At 42.1% G+C, this 16,826-nt stretch overlaps 1 non-coding gene across 1 annotated transcript; it reads right to left on the reverse strand.

Annotated features, from left to right (window-relative positions):
- Positions 1 to 1,866: 1,866 nt before the first annotated feature.
- Trnaf-gaa (transfer RNA phenylalanine (anticodon GAA)) lies at positions 1,867 to 1,939 on the reverse strand. The gene has a single exon. It is a non-coding gene; the product is annotated as a tRNA-Phe (tRNA).
- Positions 1,940 to 16,826: the final 14,887 nt, after the last annotated feature.

Raw genomic sequence — 16,826 nt, forward strand, 5'->3', positions numbered from 1 at the left:
GAAGTAGGAGTAGCGACGAAAAAAATCTACTCAATTACGAGTAGAAGTACTTCTTCCATAAGCAACCGAAAACTACTTGAAGTAGAAGTCGAGTTGCTTACTTTAAATCTACCCAAGTAAGTAAGTAGTTGTAAAAACGATCGTAATTCGTTCACGTGAATTGTCAAAAGGTGCAAATTGAGCTATGCGAAAGGTGCCGAGCTTGATTCATATTGATGCGTACCAGGAGGTATCCAATTTTCGACAGCATAAGCATTCGTCCGCATCATGGGATGAAAATAATGGTATTTACGTAGAAATGCGATGCTAATCCTCTCTTTACTCGAACAGCACGTTTTACAAAATATTATGGCATGGCGCCCTCACCCATATTATAAGGCCCGTAGTTTAGTCGAAGAGCAATGCGGAGAAGCTGTATAGGACATGGTATAAACTTTAAACACTTTGCGCGATTAGTAAACGTTGATAAAAATATGGTGGCTCGTAGAGATGTCATATTCTGCAGCTTTATTTCCGGAAATTAAAGGCATTACTGCATTTGCTTTTATACTTCAACACGTATGTTATCTAAACAAAAGAACTGATATCAATTAGAATTCAAAGCATATGATACTGGGAATTGAAAGTGAAATATCAATACTACTTCTAAAAGCGGAACATGTATTTCATGTCAGTATAGTCCAGAAAGTTTCGAAGGTTGGTATGCTAAAACAGCTCTAAAACTAAAACAAAAAGTCAGAGTCCACTTTTACAGATTAGGACACGCCATGAACCGCTTCATTACGATATGATAAGTAAATGCTATTGCGAAACATCAGTTTCAAACGTTATGATGAACCATCTATACTGAGATGAAATATTTCATATGGACGAAGGGCGACAATGCGGTGTGAACGAAACCACGCCAACCCGCTACCTAAATTATACTCACCGATACTTTCGTGAAATCATACTGGTTACTCCGTATCCACTGCGCGCGAAGCGCGACGAAAATGCTGGGCCTTACCCAACTTTTATGAAAATTAAATGTTGATACTCCGTGAAAACAGCCCAGAAATGCTTCAAGCTATTTTCCTGATTGGAGGATTAAACTACTTCTACTTGACAAACTTGAAATAGCGAAAATTAAGTAAGTAGATTACAAAATATTTCGAAGTGGAATTAGGAGTAACGAAAATCATATCTACTAAAGTAAGTGCCAGAAGTAGAGTATATCTACTTGAGTACTTCAAAAAAGTAGAAGTACTTCGTTACTGACCACCTCTGATCCTTATGCAACTGTCGTGTTTGATATCATAATTGTGACCCCACGTGACGTCAGAGCTTTGTGTGCACGTTCACGTTCACAACAAACCTTTCGTAAAAATTCGTGTTCACACGAATCAGAAGAGAGACAGTTTTTATTGAGCAAAAAAATACATTCAAAAACAAAATACATGTTGCAGCGATACGGTTCCTTAGGGACCATCTAGTCAGCTGCAGCGAACGTCTCAGCAGTTCGCACCATCCCGAATAATCACAATAATATTTTTAAACCACAGTTACTGAGGCTTTTGTGGGCCGCTCAAAATATTGTCCTTAGGTTTATTGCTCTTTAAGTTAACAAATTTCAAGGAGTGCGATTATCATGAAGAAAAAACCATTTAATCTTCTCTATCATTTGTAATGAGATACATACATTCGTGTGGTGTTTACTCGATAAATGACGAATAAGGCCATTAGTGTGTGTTTCAAGCCATATTCAACGACGCGGTACCGCAGTTCGTCCATAAAATGGTAAAATTTGTTAGCTTCGCTGCCGGTCTGAATGGCAGCTCTTTCGGCATGACGTGCCGCGTAAAAACTGAAAATTTCCAACGACAAAACTGCCGCGACCCGGGATTGAACCAGGGACCTTCAGATCTTCAGTCTGACGCTCTCCCGACTGAGCTATCGCGGCGAATGCGTTGGCCAGTACGGGGCTCGAACCCGCGACATTCGCGTTATTAGCACGACGCTCTGACCAACTGAGCTAACCGGCCGATGATTTTCATCGCGGAAGATGCCGAGTACCATTGCCATTAGATAGCGTGTTGTCAACGGCTGCCTCGTGACTTCACGCATGCACAATGCACATGCACACTGCTTACAGAACACAGTCTCGTTTGTTAAATTACCGGCATCATTGGACGGTACGAAATAATTTCATGTACGTGCATTGTTCCTTAGTGTAGTGGTTATAGCGTCTGCTTCATATGACCGTCCCGCCATGACTTTGTGCAACATTACAACACATCCCTGCAACAATTGGCATCAATCGCTGGGATATAAGGAAAGTGATTCCATTTCGCGTGGTATACCCCCATCCAAAGCGAATATTTAATTTAAATTTAAGTAATGGTGGTGCATAAAACAGGAAGAATTAGAAAGATTAGCTCCGCTGGGGCTTGGACCCAGGACCGTCTGCGTGTTAAGCAGACGTGATAACCTTTACACTACGAGACTTCCCGGAAGGCCGCCTTATTCATCGATGTATAAAAAGTCGGCATGTTTTGCATCCACAACACCAATCACTTCTTTTTTCTGTATGGTGGGTAGGGCTGTTCAAAAAACAACAACTTATTTTTCAGATTTCACTGGCTATACTTGATAGAATTGTCAGGTTGGTGATGTAGAGCCCCTGTCTCTCTCTCATATCTGTATATCACGTGACTTATGTCTTTCTTCTCGTGCTACGTGACTGACCATGCATTTATCAGCCCAAGCATTTCAATTACAAACCAGACTCATCTGCGATATCCTACTGTATATTCCATGCATATCCGACCAATATATCTATCTGAGGCAATCCTGTCGTTGCATTCACGTTGAAGTTGTCAGATCAAGGACTTAACGCAGAAACGTGCGTCTTACTACCCACGAGCTAAGTACTACCCAGCCACACATTACGTGGGACTCAGGTTACAACTCTAGCAGGTTATCAGACGACACACCTCCCATAGTGAAAACAACGCGGCACACCAACTTTGGCTCAATTCCAACCAGTAGAAGCGATTTTCTTGTAGTAGAAAGTTTTAAATTTATCATTAAAAAACAAACGAATAAATTTAAAAAAAAATTCTGTAAAACAAATAAAAATTGCTAGGCCGACAGTAGAGAGTGATGTACAACAAATTTGACTCAATTCCGACCACTAGAAGAGAAGTTAGTGCAGTAGCAAAATTTGGATTAGAATAAAATAGTATTTACAGTGACTAACTATAACTCTTTAATTATTTATTATAAACTCATGGAATTGGACATTTTTCTACTGCAATAACTTCGCTTCTTCGCTTATTTTGTTTTGGTTTTTTAATGATAAAAAGCTTTCCACCGGAAGAAATGGTTGCAATTGAGCCAAAGTTGGTTGCAGCGTTGTTTTCATCAATCTGAGAATATTATCAAGTAGCCAGTGAAATCCGAAGAATTTTTTTTTTGAATAACCCCAATATTGGGGTTAGCATGTTTTGAAATCCAAAACCGAAGACACTTTTTACTGGTTAGAAAAGAAATTATAGCGTACGTGAAAACCGTCAATTTTATAATTTTTACGGGAAATCAATGGGTTTACCAAAAAAAAATCGTTTTTCCAATTATACTCCCGAATCACCCGCTCCCACGTGAAATCGGTTGGCATAGGCTTTGTATTTTAGTCAACCTTGCCGTCCCTGCCGAGGAAATCCAGATTTCGCGTCATTTATGACTTTTTCAAGTTAACCGTGTACAATAGCCTGACTCTCAAAGAGAGAGAGAGAGATTCTTTATTTTCATCCAACCAAAATACATAAAAAACAGACGGCATGATACTGGTACAGAAAATATGCATGCACAGTATTCGATATCTGATAGGATTGATCGATACGACCGTGAAGGTCGACTAGTCTGATTACACCCGCATCAAACAGGTACACTTGACTCTATACAGTCTGGCTGTATAAAAATGTTAGTTAAAAAAGGAAAATAAAAAGAAAAGTAAACGATGGTAGCAATATTAATAATATCGTTGGGTTATATTTTTCATCTGAACAAGTCACACACAATGTACAATGCGATAAGACCCAACACGATGTCATGAACAGATAGGAGGATGTCGAATGACACGCATCAGTAGCGATCCTTTACTCTAACATCCACCAATCAGCCGACCGACAGCGCCAACACGCGTACGTAGCCACGTCGAATCTTCAACCCCGCACAGCGTCTAAGTGAGCTCTATATACGCTGAAGTCTGTGTCAATCAGACAAACCATGAATCGCAGACGAAAATTACGCAGTTCTTACAACCCGAGACGATGCCAGACGCCACAGGAAACCTGCACGTGCGCGACAGTGCAGGTACATATGCAGTGGCGGCTCGTGACAATATCGGGTGGTGGGGCAAGGGCTAGTGCGGGGCATGGACCGGAGCCGGATCGGATATCCGGCCGGATTTTTTCAATTTTGGTCGGACCGGATCGGAGCCGGATCAGTATTTTCTCTGATACGGCCGGAGCCGGATCGGAGCCGGATCAGTATATTTTTGATCCGGCCACAGCATGACTATAGTAACTTCCGACCACAGTGAGAAAATAACCGAGCCATATTTGTAAAATCACTGAGCCATGACCCAAATTTATGGAAACTCATTCAATCGCAGCATTTATTATATGACTAAGCATTTATTACCTCCAACATCCTTGTTTACATTGTTTGTGGTCGATGCGGGGTCTCCTTAGCGTGCAGTGAGATGGCTAGTAATCCTAGTATTATAAGATCATCGAAAATAGCAAAAGCTCTGTATGAAGAAGGGAAACTAAACGCGGTTGATGTGAAGGGAAATAAAAGTGAGGTGTGGAAGAGTTTTGCCTTGCTAACTGGCCCTGGCACCGGTGAGGACGGCGGTGACTACTCAGGATTTGTTCTCTGTCGGCATTGTGGTTTGATATTCAAGCATGACAGAAAGAACAGTGGCACAACACATTTAGCCACTCATATCAAAACCAGATGCAGTGTATCGAAAGTCATGCCATCACCGGGCCAACGTTCAATGTCATCCTTTCTGACAAAAAAAAATCTGCTACGCTTCCGACTAAGGCCAAGGTACAATTGCTCAAAGCAGCCACACCATTCATTGTAAGGATTTGAGACCATTCCCATCGTTAAAGGTGATGGTTTTGTCGAACTTGCTCAAACATTTATGGATATAGGGTCGGTGTATGGTCGAATGAATGCAGAAGAAATACCCATCCAGTCATACCGTTAAAAGGGAAGTTCTAAGCCGTGCTGCACTCGAGAAGGAAAATATTTCTATCATTGTGAAAGCGACTATTGGCGAATATGGGATGATTGGGCTCACCACTGATATGTGGACTGATGTCAAAAGCAGACATTACATGTCACTGACAGCCCATTACATTCGCGAGGATAAGTTGCGCTCTGTAGCAATATCTGCAACAAAGTTTGAGGAGCAGAAATCAGGTGTAAATCTGCTAAATAAAATCCATGAATGTTGCACTGAGATTGGACTATCTAGCTCTATGCTAGACTGCTGTTATTTTGTAAAGGATGACGCAAGCAATATAAGATCTGCACTGACAGCACATCAGAGACTGACATGTGCTTGCCACATGTTGTCGACTGTCCTGCACCACACGTTACAGCCCTCGATGTCCGTGCATAGTCACTGCCCTATAGTTGTGTCTGATAGTGACATCATCATCATCATCATTGGTTTACTAGCAATTTTATCAGTTCAATACACCACAAAAAATGCGATACAATGAAAAGAAAGGAAGATGTCGAAGCGACTTGGAGTTGTCTATGGAATCAGACACCCACCTTGGCCTAGGCGATGTAAAGAGAAGGCATGCACACTGAATGAAAGTAAAGAAGATAGTATAGAAAAAGTTTCTGATACAATATCTCGTTGCAAGTCTTTGACCGCGTATAGTCTACCTTGTCATTTTTAATTCGATACCAGCCTGTGAGTGTAGTTTTCATATCCCATATAAACCTGTAAGTTTTTGTTTCAATATAACCTGAACCCATTGCCTATGATCTACTGCATTTGTAGTTAACTGGAAATAGCTAGTCGTACATGAATATTATCGGAGTTTTTTGGATCGGATATCGCTCATTTCAAGTATCCGGCCTCGGAGTCGGAGTGGAGTCGGACCAGAGAATTGTGGAACAGGATCGGAGTCGGACCAAAGAATTTGTCGATCCGCCCCGCACTAGCAAGGGCCGCAAGCGACTTGTTATCAATATGACGTCACAGTAGCGTTCTTCAACGTTCATGATGGCCACATGAATTTCCCGTAAACAATGATATTTAACGTAGGTGCCGCGAGAGGTTTGCCGGTGGCGTGACTTGAAGTGCGGTAACAAATGTTTTATTCATTGTTTTTTATTCAAATGATTATTTTACAAAATGTACGCGAACTAAGAATCGTTCCCATGCCACGAATCAATCATCAGGTTATCCTTAGTAGCATGCGTTATGATTTCGTGGTAGAGATTACGCAAGCGCCGAGTAAGACTATACCAAAAATACACAGACCAACTACCTACAAAGAGCATTCGCATGACACCTTGTGGTGTTTTAATCGTTCCATGCTCAGCAATTCTGTAAAGTGCTGCAGCGCCTCCGACCCGATTTGTATATGGATTCTCGTCCCGAAAGCGAGTCAAATCGATTTGCCCTCGTCCGAAAGTGTTTGGTACACGATCCTGATGCGTTACGACCAGGGGATAGGCAATCAAAGCGGTGGCACCCATAAACGTAAAACATTATAAAAAGCCAGCTGTTATCCATGGAATATTAATTACGAGTCTGCCTGCCATCATTCAAGCAGGAATCAAAGCATTGTGTTAAATTGAAATGCGAGCACATATCGCATTAAACAATTTCATGAATAAATTATTTCATCTTGATGAATTTTTCACTTTTTTTCCATAGCCATAACAAAATATATCGGTAAATTAACTGTCAGTGTGCCTCGAGTAATAAGGATGAAAACCACTCACTTTTCCTTAGCCATAGACATGGTTGAGTTACCTGGGCTCACTTGATTGAAATTATTCGGAAAGAACATGATGTGTACAGTCGTCCGCCCACCAGCATTAATTTATGTCTTGTATAAGTATTGTGCGCGACGTGATTTCTTATTAGCAAAATGTTCAATAACGAGTTTATTGAAATCTGGAATTCCCAGAACCACGTCGTTGTGAATCGAGAGAACAGCCAACGCATTAAGCCTATCTTGGCCCATCCTGTTTCTGAGAAAGGTCTTGATACGTTTCAATGTGCTGAAACTGCGCTCGGATTCCGCGGATGAAATCGGGGTGGTCAAAATGATATTCAGAAAGCTAGTTACTGTAGCAAAGTTGATCGAAAGCGAATTTTCAACTAGGAATTGTGAAAGTTCACTAGTGGTTTTAATTTCCGAAAAGGATGTGTTAGAATACAAACAAGTCAACTCGCTCTCCAACCGAGCAATGTCGATCATCGGGTAATAACGAGGCACGCTGCGCAGTAGTCCAGAAGGAAAATGAATTTTTTAGGCAGGGAAATTTCCCGGATTTAACAGGGCGAAAGTAACCAACTGGTCACTATTCAGACGATGTTGGATTTGGGACATCAGTATATCGCAACATTCGTAAGCCGCAACAAGCAGGTTTTGCACACTTATCCCACGACGTAAAAGCGCTGTGTCACCAGCGAAGTGTACATTCGCCCGGATATGCGAAATTGCCTCACAAAAATGTGCAATACACAATTGCGCAGTAGAACCATCGGCCATACGCGACTGAAAAGTGCTGTACAGTGTATCGACGTGCATGAAGATGTCACAAAAAAGCTTCAAAAAGAACAAAAATTCTTCGTCTTCCAGGAGTCGTTTAAGCCCCGCCGCTTCACGTATGGAAGTATCATCCCAGACAGGAGAGCTCGCAATCACTGAGAAGCATTCCAGAAGCTCCACCCTACTCTCTGACACTCGTTGCACAACTCTGGATTGGAAGTTCCACCGTGTTGATACGCATCTAGGTAACCGGTGCTTGCATATGTCGCGCAATAGATCAGATCGCTTTGGCGAAACAGAGAAAAAGGAGGAGAACCCTGAAAGATTTGCAAAGAATATCTTGACAGAAGATATTCCTAAGCACATTTTTTTCACAAGATTGAGCTGATGCGCGTAGCAATGCAAAAAATGCGCATGCGGGTAAACTTCTTTCATTAAAACTTGTACGCTATGTCGCGATCCGCTCATGACTGCTGCGCCGTCGTAGGTTTGCGCAATAAGTTTCGACTCAACTGAATAGGGCTGTAATGTTTTTTTTAATACGTAAGAAATTCCGACAGCAGTGCGATCGTCAACAGCCACAAAGCTGTGGAATCGTTCGACTGGCATACCAAATTTCGTGAACCGAAAAATCACGACTAGTTGTGACAAACACGTAATGTCAGTTGTTTCGTCAGACTGAATAGATAGAAATTCAGCGTCAACAATCTCGGTAAACAAATGCTGTAGATAGATGTGATATATCGAATCAAGCACATCATTTTGAATAGTCTTTGAGGTACCCTTAGCTACTGTCGCGGTGTCGAGATGTTCGCGCAAAATGCTATCAATGGAAGCCGTGTATTTAATTAGATCCAAAAATACCCCCCTATTGAGAGAGCATTCCTTCTCATCGTGGCCTCGAAGGGGCAATTCATGAACTCCAATAAATTTAATGGCATCAATCACCCGAGAGAGAACATGCCTATTCTTATCTACAAGCTCATTGTGCTTGCAGACTGATACGCGATAACTTTCATTGAGCTGCGACATTACACTTACTCTGCCAAACAATTTATATTTAACTGCACTAGCCATGTGCACTTGGGATTTTTGGTGCGTTTTCAGACGCTCTGACAAATGCTTCAGATCGCGATAACCAATTTTGTTCCAACAAGAGCCACTGCTTCCGGTACCGGCACTGTCGAATAAAAGACAGTAAAAGCAAAACAAGGCGTTTTTATCCTCGCCATAAGTAAGCCATTTATTTTTATCGAAATGCGCTGAAGAAAAGGCACGAGTGCGTTTTCCTCCGGCGTACGATTGGATCAATGGGCAATTTCTAGGCTGATACGGACCTAGTCGCTTTACCTCTAATTTTTGCTCTAAAGGCAGCTGGCTAAACGGCGTACGGAGCAAAGATTCAACACGATTCATGTTCGCACTTGACCTGGCTACTTATCTGCAGAAATGGAAATGACTATAAATCGAGAGATTGCGTATGCCTAACTGGAAAGGTCAACGAGTTCGGACACATACGCAATTGTTATCTCATAGATTGGACAGGGAAATGTCATATTGAATCCAAAACATCATTCTGAAGAACTACGGATAGCAGCCTCGGAAATTCGGTCCCGGTACAGCTTGGGAGATTCTGGCCTTGAGGCTGGAGACTGTCACACGACACATACGGCTTACGGTCTATAGTGTCTATATGTCTGCTGCAAAATCGCCTTCGGAAAATATATTACCGAATAAATACGTGGATGAAAGCCGAAAACTTGGTACACTGTTACATGAAATCATCGAGAAGTATAGCCTCATGACCGTTTTCGGTATGGTACACTGTCAAAATTAATACGAACAGATCAACGCCGAATTTTGCGTAATATTTACTGAGGAATCGGCTGATCAAGCGATCAGCTGTTAGCCGCCATCGAAAACGAAACAGCTATCGCGCTTGACACTTGACAGGGGTTGTAATTGTGAGCAAATGGCCCGAAGGCCACCATTCCACGGTGAAATTGACATTGGAGAATAGAAAATAAAACTAAATATTTGAATGCAAACCGAGGATGTTAGTAAACTGTTTCATGATATCATCATCTCATCACCTATCTCAGTATGGAACACAGATACACCGGCTTTTGCGTGAAATCCGCAATGCGTTAGGTAGGCTAAGTGTCAGATCAGCGCACATCTCTACCATACTCGAACTTAATAACGAAATTGATGCCCTAATCATTGAGTGTCAACCTTGAGACTTGGCACAGCGTTCGATACTAAAATCAAGACATACCATGTAAAAGTTCATGACGGATCTAGCTAAGGAGCATCGTTAAAATCAATGGAGACCAATACCGGCTTTGCGTGAAATATGTTTGCGATACATGACCGATCAGCACACACTCGACTTTGGAAACGGAATTACTACCCTAAACTTTGAGTAGAAACCCTGAAACTTAGGACAGTGTTAAATACCACGATCACAACATGACATACCAAGTTTCAAGAATTATCATGGTGTGAAACACCATCAAAATCGACCTGTACCAGCAACGGTCGACTCAACGCATATCACGGTATCCGAGTTCAGATATAGATACGATTGTTACATCACACCTTAGGGGCGAGCAAGCATATTTGCCCCGGTTGCTCGGCCATTTTACGAATAGGAGAGAGTAAAGCAACGTTTCTTAATTGTGCGCAGCTTTGAGAGAATAGATAGTGAAAGCTTGTTATGAGCGCTACCGGGGCAAGCCCCGGCTAGGCATTCACAAAGCGAAAACACAGAAGAGAATTCGATTTTCGCGGAGACTTCGCTATGTATGGGCATTTGCAAGCGAAAGCACAAGAAGAACGCGGGTTTCGCTGTGATCTCGATATATATTGAGCGCTGTGCGTCTATAAATGGTTAAATTGTTATTGAACAGAATTTTAGGTGGGGCAATGCCCCAGTTGCCCTATAGGACGAGCCGCCACTGTACATATGAGTTGAGTAACAAGTTGTACGCCGGAAACACCTGTACATTATCGATCGAGATTTTGTACGAATTTCACTGACCAGGAACACACTTGTGCATATGGGCCACGGCCCGAAGCTGAAGTTCACGCGGACTTGGGTATGTCGGTTACCCTAAGTCATAGTACAATATCGACCGAGATCATTTGCTACCATCGTTTAATTTTTCTTCAATTTTATTTCTTTAACTATAACCGTAACATTTTTTACAGCCAGACTGTTTAGAGCAGTTGTTTGTTTGTTTTTGGGGTATTCATGGTGTTTGTCGACTACTATGGTCAATTATACCAGGCCGATATTCTTCTTATTTTCCGTAACTGCCGACTTATAGCACGGCCCACCTCTAGGCTTTTGTAAGACACCGCTGACGCTGATGAGGTGGCGAGGAGGAGCCTAGAGCAGTTGTTCCCAACCTTCTTATGCTAATTCCCCACTTCGGAATTATTCCAAGCCTTCATTCCCCACCTAAAATCTTTATATCTATATCCACCCTTTGAAATGCTATCTCCAATAAAATTTTGCAAGACTTTGTTTAGTTAATAGTACGTGATATTGGTGATTGCTAATGTAGCGACCCTGATACGGCGTCACGTACCTAACAGGGAAGCCGGTGTGTTCCTGGGCTCCGGACCTCGTCCCTCTGCGATCGCCGTCTGCTGCGCGCTCGTTACACGAAACGCCTAACACTACACCAGTCCATACGGATACAATAAGACTATATTCCACGACACAACACTTAAAACAGCGTTTCACACTAGACTCATATTACACAATATACACAGCGATACATACAAACTGATAACGGAACATGCGACCTAACAAGACGAGACACAGGCCTACACAGCACACAAATGCACACAAACCGTATTCCAACAGCTAGGCCTAAACCTACACCAGCAGCAGCGTTTCCATCTACAGGCGAGGGACTAACTACGGGACAATATCACTCCCCAGATGCTAGCGCAGCATCGTCCGTGATCTTTCCATGCCCCAGTCAATCTATCTGAACATAGATTCCGACAGGATACATCCACCTCAAGCCTACAAATACAATGCCAACTACCTGCTACTTCACACCCTAACTGTCTAATACTACAACTACTTCCTGCTGCTGTTCCCGACTACTGATACTTCACGCTACCAAACACAGAGACATACTCACTCACATCCAGCTCCAGCCACGCTCTCAGCCAACTCCCTAATCAACCAAGTCCCCACGCGGTCTCAAGCCATGCCACGCGCAACGTAATTTCTAAACGGCAAATACAGAACATTCTACAAACCCAGGGATGCCACACTAAGATCCCCGGAAATGATCAGCATACAATAAAATTAACATAGCGGTGAATTGGTAACCGTAAACGCACCCCCGTAAATATGTATCTATACCACGACGCGCAGCCAACAGAAAAATAGGAGGGGTTGGAAAATTTTCCAAATGCGCGGGTAGCATCAATTTACATACGTAAATGCCGAATAATACATGGTTCAGATAAACTTCCTGATGTTGACGAACTCATGCGTGCGATATATATATAAGTCGCCATAAACTACACTTTCGCACAGTACTAAAAAAACTTGAAATAACATAAATTTGTCATTTCATTTGTAACGAGTCTGGGATGTGCTGTCAATTAGCAAGTCCATGATCTCCCTTGAAGACAAGTTCAGCAATACGAGCACTTATTACAACGAAGCAGAATTTTTCTATCACTATGTTTCGTGACCGATGATGGTGTGCAAATGAATAAAAACATCTGCGCTATCCAGGCGCTTCTCGCTAATTGGAGGCACTGATATTATGAATCGCTGAATTGCGAATGAGCTAAGAAATATTCGAGATACGATCGGCATTTCAAAACGACATTGAATAAAGGCGAATATTACTGTTAAGATTTTTGCAAAAGTGAGTCTATTCCCCACCAGAAATCCCGAAATTCCCCACCGTTTGGGAACCACTGGTTTAGAGTCAAGTGTACCTGTTTGATGCTGGTGTGATCAGACTAGATGACCTTCACGGTCTTATCGATCATTCCTATCTAATACCGAATACTGTGCATGTGCATGCATATTTTCTGTACCACCACCACTGCCGTGTGTTATGTATTTTGGTCTGATGAAAATAAAGACTCTCTCTCTCTCTCTCTCTCAATGTTGAACCGGCCACTATATTGTATAGCCTATATACCGGCCACACACTGAAGTTAATTTTGCCTTCACGTGAACAGCGACGTTACCCCTCTGATTGATGATTTGGGCTGTCACGTGGATGAATTTGTATTTGTTTAGGCTTACTTTTTGCTTAGGATTAAATTGTTTTGTGTTATTCCAATTCCGGATAACTTGTATACTAGAAAAGCAGTATAAAACCTTACTCTTGCAAATCTCATACTAAAACTGAAACTGTATAGGCCTAATTCATTGTAGTTTGTTTGATAGCATTTCATGTAATTACTTTGAGGGTCGTTGAAATTTAAAGTCGATCTTTACTCGTAATTGTTACTAACCGATGTCCTTTTTAATGGGGGACGTGGTGACCTTTCTGTACCAAATTTGTACTCGACATAGTAAATTAATATTGTCATTCATGGTCGTATAATTTAATGGCTTTTCCCTTAATTATTCCTAATTAATTCCCTTTTCAAGTGGAGATAATGCAGCTATCCCGCTGTGATCACTCGCCCATGATATTTCGCTATGTCTCGGATAAGAAACTACTTCTTGCTGTGATTACTCGAGAGTCGAGACTTCTATATAAGTGTAGGTAACACGTGCTAGAGATTACTTTGATTATGAGACTCTATACCAGGGGCGGGCAACATACGGCCCGCGAAGGGATTTTGTCCGGCCCGCGGACAGTTTTCCGTCTTACATGATAATGTGGCTCGCGGCCCCAGTCTGCCGAGACTCTCCACTACTTGCTGACTACGTCAAATTTTAGTGACTGTATGTTATTATAGATACGTTTATGCGCAGCGTTGCGAGAGTGCAGCTTATGCGTAAGTTCGTCGAAGCGAGAAAACTTGCGTTATCGGCATATACGATGCACTCAACCCTAATGTCGTCTGTGGTAATCATGATTTTTGTCGACTATACAATGGTCATTTACACCAGGCTGATTTTATTTTTTATTCCGTAACCGCATGGCACACTTTTGTGCTTTTGTAAGGCACCGCTTATGTCAGGGGTCGCCAACTCAAAACGGGTCACAGGCTACTTTTCAAATTTGTAGAGGACGCGCGCGGGCCGCATGAATTCAACATCGAGATTAATTAGGCCACACAGTTGAACAACGACGCTATCTCGTCACCTACTCAACCCTAATGAATTGATATCTTGGTAAATTAGGGTTACCGGGCTTATCGAACGCCTTGAAATCTTAATTAGGGATTGCACCGCGTGTTGATTGATCAGAGAGAATAGGACATGGCGGCGCCAGTATGACAATGTTATTCTCAAATCCACATTGTCTTCGCCATTATCGGCCGAGAAATGGCTTTGAACTGACATTGCTGTCGTTAAAATACATTCATTAAATACGATTTATTCCTTGTATATGTGGATAAATGGGCCAATAATGTATCGATTCAGCAATCCGGCCCGCCAAGTACTTAATTTTCCTATATCCGGCCCGCCGACTGGAGAAGTTGCCCGCCTCTGCTCTATACGCTACTATACTATATAACGTTTGAATAAACCACTGTATTGAGAATATCAGTGGCGGCTCGTCCTATAGGGCAACTGGGGCATTGCCCCACCTAAAATTCTGTTCAATAACAATTTAACCATTTATAGACGCACAGCAATCAATATATACCGAGATCACAGCGAAACCCGCGTTCTTCTTGTGCTTTCGCTTGCAAACGCCCATACATAGCGAAGTCTCTGCGAAAATCGAATTATCTTCTGTGTTTTCGCTTTGTGAATGCCTAGCCGGGGCTTGCCCCGGTAGCGCTCATAACAAGCTTTCACTATCTATTCTCTCAAAGCCGCGCACAATAAAGAAACGGTGATTTACTCTCTCCTATTCGTAAAATGGCCGAGCAACCGGGGCAAATATGCCTACTCGCCCCGAAGGTGTGATGTAACAATCGTATCTATATCTGAACTCGGTTACCGTAATATGCGTTAAGTCGACCTTTGCTGGTATAGGTCGATTTTGACGGTGTTTCGCACCATGATAATTCTTGAAACTTGGTATGATATGTCGTGAAGGTAGTATTTAACACTGCTCCAAGTTTCAGGCTTGCTACTTAAAGATAATGGTAGTAATTCCGTTTCCGAAGTTCAGTGTGTGCTGATCTATCATGTACATAGTACAGCAAACGGATTTTACTCAAAAGCCGGTATTGGTCTCCATTGATTTTGACGATGTTCTATACCGAGATCGGTCATGACATTTGGCACGGTAAGTGTTAGTATCGACCGATGTAACAAGTTTTAAGTTTGTCACTGAACTATGTGGGTGGTAATTTCGTTTCCAAAGTCGAGTAAGAGCTGACTCTTCATTTATCGCCAACAAATTTACGCAAAAACCGTTATTGGTCTCTATTGATTTTAACGATGTTCCATACCTAGATCTGTCATGAGCTTTCACACGGTATGTCTTGATTTTAGTATCGAACGCGGTGCCAAGTCTTAAAGTTGACACTCAATGATTGAGGCAGTTATTTCGTTTTCGAGGTCGAGTATGGTAGAGATGCGCGCTGATCTGATACTTAGCCTACCTACGTCATTGCGGATCTGACGCAAAAGCCGGTGTCGGTCTGTGCTAATCTATAGTCTGCGTTCCATAACGAGATCGGTGATGATATTTCCAATGGTATATCTCGATGATCGCATGAAACAGCTAACCAAGATTCTCGGTTTGCATTCAAGTATTCGCATAATTTTATGTTCGCCAATGTCCATTTCACTGTGAAATTGTGGCCTTCAAACCATTTGCTTACAATCCCCTGTCAATTCCCAGCTAACACATAATTGCCTAGGGCTATCCAAGCAGTGTCCGAGTGTCCCAGTGTCCGGTTGGACAGACGTTGGCTAATACTTGGCTATCCACGTTGGAAAATGTCCGGTTCGGATATCCTAGGACATACATACAGAAAATCATTTCGGATAGTCCACTAAAAGTCCCAATTAAATTTCCAATGGATATCATAATCTGACAGTGTGCGGATATCAAGATGTTGTATCAGCTAAAAAGTCAACCACTCAAGTTCTTGCTGATAAGGGCACATATTTCATCCTTTCAAAATGTTTCAAGAGTACAGTTCGAAAGAAAATCGCACATTTACACACCGATATTCGGGATAGTCCACTGAAAGCGCGAATCAGAATTCCAATGGATATCATATTCGGACAGTGTGAGGATAGCTCCATTTTGTTTCAGCTATAAAGTCAACCTCTCATTAACTCCCGACGCTGATATGCACAAATTGCACACATTCAGTATTTCAAAATATTTCAATAGAATTTGAAGGAAAATCGTCACTGGACGTGATTCTTCATAGCGACGTCACGTAACCGGATTATGCATGCTGGCATTGAACGGTCAATATTCACTGTCGGGCCTACATTTCAAGCTTTTAAACATTGCCATTTCTGTGCCATTTTAGCTGTCGTGTTGCTGTTTGTTCCTGCGGTGAACATTCGCAATTCCGAAAGATGTTACGAACTTTTCGCGTGCGTCATGCCGTGAGATGTTTAGCGTTTTTCACTTGAATGCGTTCAATGGGTCGGCAGAAATGGCGACTGCGCACAGTGAATCTGACTTGATCGCCATATAATTTACAGGGATTATATGCTGGTATATTGAATAGTTAATGGTATACTCTATTATCGACTTCGATAATCGTACATTCTCTTTCGTACTTTTATTTCGAGCATGTAATAAACTTTACAATTTGACAATTACAATTTTTGTACCTCATAATGTTTTACCGATGTTATATAGCTAAGTGATGTTACCCCACTGAATACCACTCAACGATTGACGAGCTTTCCTCGTGCGTCGTGCGTCGTGCGTC

This window comes from Botryllus schlosseri, chromosome 4, assembly GCF_051294905.1.
Source record: "Botryllus schlosseri isolate E-star chromosome 4, Bs_hap1, whole genome shotgun sequence".
Taxonomy (NCBI): domain Eukaryota; kingdom Metazoa; phylum Chordata; class Ascidiacea; order Stolidobranchia; family Styelidae; genus Botryllus; species Botryllus schlosseri.